Raw genomic sequence first — 5867 nt, 5'->3', positions numbered from 1 at the left:
AACTAGGACACCAATCCCATATCTAAGGAAACACGTGACTCTTACACGAATCATACTCTAACTAATATAGAAAAGGAAATCAACTCCTATCTATTTCCCTGTCCACCTCAATTACGATGGAAATCTCACCGTCCTCCTTCCCATCGGCATACTCCCTATCTCATCGGCAGTAGTCTTCAAGCCTTCCTTCATCGGCATATTCCTTGTTTCATCGGCAGTAGTCTTCAAATCTCCTCTCATCGGCATCGATAATAACACCTCTAACTTCATCGGCAACGCCCGAATCCAAACCAACCTTTCCATCGACCATCACCAGCTATCGGCAACTATCTTTACAAGCTGGCTTCCATCGGCTATCAAAGTACACAGTAACCTTCCCCTCACCGATTAATCCACCCCGATCACCATCACGTACAAAAAAACGGTGTCAACACATGCCCCCCAATTTCGGAATATAAAACCATTAATGTTCCGAAATTTACTCCAGATAACACTTGCCTTTGCCCGATTATCGCAACTCATTCTCCAAGCCAAACCTTGATTTGTTATCAAATCCAATCAAATCTAATCTTGATTCACGCATTTCAGTAAATATCGCACAATCGCCAACCACTCTTGCCTTGATTATGGTTAAGATACCGAAACAATAACCAATCGGCAAGATCTTAACATGATAATGCTGCCATTTTCAGAATTAAAATATCCTGTATCGATATCCCTTCTAAGTCATGATTACTTGTCATCAACTCATCTGTACAATCCCCTGATTATCGCGCGAACAGTTACTATATCCTTCTGAACTGTCTCGACCTATATGCGCGCGACATAGAGATAAGTCCAAAATACCCTCACTCCGGGCGGCTTATAAATAGATTTCTCCGGAACCCTCATTTTCTACCTTCAGCCTCCAATCCTTGGCATTTTCTCTCTCCGGCGGCGACTCCGACGAACAACCGCGCGACCTCAACCAAGAAGAACTCTTCTCCGGTGCTAACTTCAAGTTCCCTCAAGACCATGGCCATCAACTTCAACGTCCCCGCGGTTCGCTCCACTTCCATTACCCTTTACTTTGATCTTTTCGCAAATTCATTCAGTTGGTGATTTTCCCTTTTTTTCTATTCTCTGGATTCTATAACCTTAGGAACTGCGCAACAAATTAATTATCCCAACCGATCAGCCGCACGTCCAATGCCTCGGACCAATGGGCAACCCAGATCCAACCGATCTGATCAATGCAGAGGTTAACAGAATCCCCTTTAGAGCCCAAAATTTCTCTCTGAATTTGTGGAAAGACACATTCCGATCTTGGCCCAAAGCCACCAAGGGGTGGAAAGACTGGTACTTGAGAGTTAATAACTCGATGCAAGTATACTGGGCAGAACGAAGATTAGACCAATGTATCAGGCTCTCTATTGCCGATATGCAGAAAAATGAGTCAATGATAATTGCAGCTGCTTATTTCTGGTCAGATACAACCAATACTTTTATGTTTGGACATGGCCCAGCTACTCCTACCCTCGCCGATGTCCACATGCTTACTGGCTTGGACATCTCAACTGCCGACGAAGGCTCCATCTATGGTAGAAAGCCTGAATATAGAGTGAATACCCGTAACATCGGCGGTTGGACAGGATATATTCAAGAATACCAGAAAACCGGGACACCTAGCCAGAGGGAACATGCCACATTCCTGAATATGTGGTTAGAAAAATTTATCTTCTGTGGTCGATCAGTAGGACCAACCAACGCCTTCCTCCCTGCAGCTGAACTTCTAGCTAATGGCGCAAGATTTCCTCTTGGCCGATACCTTCTGAGCTCCACTTATCATCTTCTTCACCAAGTGTCTCAGAAGCTTCTGCTTGGCGAACCCATCGGCAACCTGGGAGGCCCGTGGTGGTTTATCAACATGTGGCTGAATGCCCATATGCACAAACGTTTGCAATGGGACTTTTTTGCTCAACAATTCCCACGAGAAATTGCTGAAGATTATGTGCTCGGGGATGATGAATCGGCAACACGCTCACCCCTCAATTTTGGTGAAGCCATAATCGTCCTCCCTGGAACAGAAGCCAACGAAGACCAAATCGGCAGATTCTTTCAAAGCTTCTATAATGGTCTTTCTCGTGATCATAGGGCCTGGGTACCTTATATCGACGAAGAAAACAGATTCCCCCTTCTTTTCAACTTTGCCGATGACACTCTATATTAACCTTAATCATCAGGGGGTAAGAGCTGCTACGGGATCGTCATCGGCAATTCCGCTGATATCAAGCACCACTCCTTCAGAGGTGGCTTCTTGACTTTACATTTTATCTGTTAAATATCATATCTTACACTTGTTTTGCAGCAACAATTGGGTACATCGGCAAACGTACCAGATGCCCAAGCTTCACAATCAAGTGTCGATGCCCCCTAGCCAATCGTTGCCGATGTCCAAGCAAAGCGCAAAGCTTCAACAGATACTGAAGCACAGCCAAAACGACAAAGGTCTATGCCGATCCCTACATCCGCCCCAATGTCATCGGTCATCATACCTCAAGAGCCCACCACCGATGAAGTCATAGAGGATATCCCATCGGCAAGCTCAGCTGATCCACACGACATACTCCAGGTTGCTTCCTCCAGTCAAGCACAGGAAATTGCCTTGAAACAGGTAAACCGATTAACCTATCTGATTTTACAATACTCATACCTACCCCTGATTGATCTCCTTGTCTTTCTTTCAGGAACAAGATTCTCCGAACAGCCTATTTTCCTTTGCCATCGACATTTCTGACGACGATGGAGAGGAAACAAGTTCTTCCCTTGCACTGGGAACAATATCGGCAGAGACTAAATCCAAGTTGGAAACCCTCCTGAACTTGCTACAGCAAAGTACCCGCCCAACTGGTAGATGACTCGGACCCCGCAAAGGCAATTTTCAAAACAATTCGTGGCCAGGTCCCTGCCGATGTTGAAGAAATACTCTTCCCAGCAGCTCACTTAGAAAGCCGTCAACTGCAATATCAACGGGCTGCTCAGCGCATTGCCGATAGAGCAGCTCAAGCTCAACTTAAAGGAGAGATGCTACAACTGAAACAAATCGCTGATGAGAAGCACAAGGGCATCGTCAACTTGCAGACTTCGGGTGCTGCACTTAAGCAGAAAATCTTGGATCTATCGGCAAGGAAGGCAGCTCTATTGGCTGAATTGAAAGAAATCGATGCAGCCTTAACTCATGCTCAACAAGAAGAAAGCCAGCTACCCAATACCGTCAAAGCCCTTCAGCAAGAAAGAGATATCCAAGCTCGCAAAGCTTTAGCCATGAAGAAGAAACTCAAGCCTGTGGAGGGTGCTGCCGATGACGATATCAAAGAAATGGAAGAAGCCGACCAGATTCGCCTGCGTGCGATATTAGCTATCCAATCCTTGCTGAACGTGTAATCTTATTTATTGTATCGGCACTTTATAAGACATTGATACTCTTGCATAATTCCAGCCGATAGTACTGTTATCGGCACTCATACTCTTATGCATCTGTCCAGATACTAGGGTAATATTTCTTTAAATATTTTCCATTTAACGCTCTGGGAAACACAACCCCTTCGAGGGTTTCTAAAATATATGCATTACCAGGAATAGACTGATTTATCCGATATGGACCTTCCCAATTAGGAGACCACTTTCCAAACTTTGAACTTTTAGTCCCAATCGGTAAAATCAATTTCCAGACCAGATCTCCATCGGCAAACTCTTTTACTTTCACCTTCTTGTCATACCATCTAGCTACTCTTTTCTTATTTTCTTCAATACTAACTAAAGCCCTTAACCGATGACCCGCCACATCTTCCAACTCATCTTTCATAAGAGCATTATACTCATCGGCTGTCAACTGATTTTGAGAACGTATTCGTCTAGAGCCAACCTTAATTTCCCAAGGCAACACTGCATCGTGTCCATATACTAACTGATAAGGCGTTACTTTGGTTGCACCATGGCATGACATCCGATATGACCACAAGGCTTCATTTAATACTGTATGCCACCTCCTAGGATTTTCTTCAATTTTGCGCTTAATGAGTTTGATGATCCCTTTGTTAGAAGCCTCAGCTTGACCATTAGCTTGAGCATAATATGGAGAAGAATTTAAAATTTTAATTCCCATACCCACAGCAAACTCATCAAATTCTCCTGATGTAAACATAGTGCCCTGATCGGTAGTGATAGTCTGAGGAATACCAAATCGGTAAATAATATGCTCTTTCACAAAATCAATTATATTGACCGATGTCACCTTTTTTAAAGGAATTGCCTCAACCCACTTTGTAAAATAATCGGTAGCAACCAGGATAAATTTATGTCCCTTACTCGATGGCGGATAAATCTGACCAATGAGATCAATAGCCCATCCCCGGAACGGCCATGGTTTGATTATAGGATTCATAGCCGACGCAGACGCTCTTTGAATATTACCAAACCTTTGACACCCCTGGCATCCCTTAAAATATTTAAAACAATCTTCAAGAATAGTCGGCCAATAGTACCCATTCCTTCTGATCATCCATTTCATCTTGAAAGCCGATTGATGTGCCCCACATACTCCTTCATGAATTTCACCCATCAAGCTTTTCGATTCATCATTGTTAACACATCTGAGTAAAACTCCATCTATAGTTCGATAATATAATTCATCATCGAGGAGCACATATTTGGTAGCTTGGAACCTTATACGTCTCTCAACCTTTCTACCTGGATCCTTTAAATAATCGACAATCTCTTTCCTCCAGTCATCGGTATCAACTGCCGATGTTAGCACTTCCTGAATAGGCTGATACCCTGAAGCATGCTGAGCTAGTCGATTAGCTTCCTCATTATGCAATCGAGAGATATGTTCAAGACGAAAATCTCTAAATCCTTTCAATAATTGCAAACACCTTTCATAATACGAAATCAAGGCTTCACTTCGGCATTCATAACTTCCAGCCAATTGATTTATAACTAGCATAGAATCACCAAAGATTTCAACAACATCGGCACGTATCTCCTTCAGCAATTCTAACCCTTTTATCAAGGCTTGATATTCAGCTTGATTGTTTGTTGCTGTAGCAACAATCGGCAATGAAAACTCATACTTCTTCCCTTGAGGTGAAATTAACACAATGCCGATACCTGCTCCTTCACCACATGTGGACCCATCGAAGAAAAGTGTCCAGGGAGCAATCCCCAGAGAATCCACCGTGTTACAATGCTGAGTGACAAAATCAGCCATCACTTGCCCTTTAACTGCCTTAGTTGATTTGTAGCGTAGTTCAAATTCTGATAATGCTAAAATCCACTTGCCGATTCTACCACTTAATATCGGCATCGACAACATATACTTGATCACATCGTCTTTGCATATGACCGTACATTCGGCAGATAACAAATAATGCCTTAATTTGATACAAGAAAAATATAGGCACAGACACAATTTCTCGATAGCCGAATACCTTGTCTCAGCATCCACTAATCTTCTGCTCAAATAATAAATAACACGTTCTTTCCCTTCAAATTCTTGAATAAGAGCTGAACCAATAACTGCATCATCAGCTGACAAATATAACCTAAAAGGCTTCCCATGTTGAGGTGGAACTAGCACTGGAGGATTTGATAAATATTTCTTAATTTCATCAAGGGCTAATTGCTGTTCAACTCCCCATACAAATTCCTGATCAGCTTTCAATCTAAGTAATGGGCTGAAAGCCTTGATCTTACCCGACAGATTAGATATGAATCTTCTATGAAATTAATCTTACCGATTCAAAGATTGTAATTCAGTCTTATTGGCAGGAAATCTTGTTAATTGAAATTTAATCTTACCCGATAACAAAAAAATTGGTCAAAAATTT

The sequence above is a fragment of the Miscanthus floridulus genome, chromosome 18, assembly GCF_019320115.1.
Source record: "Miscanthus floridulus cultivar M001 chromosome 18, ASM1932011v1, whole genome shotgun sequence".
Lineage (NCBI taxonomy): Eukaryota > Viridiplantae > Streptophyta > Magnoliopsida > Poales > Poaceae > Miscanthus > Miscanthus floridulus.
This window is presented reverse-complemented; position numbering follows the sequence as displayed.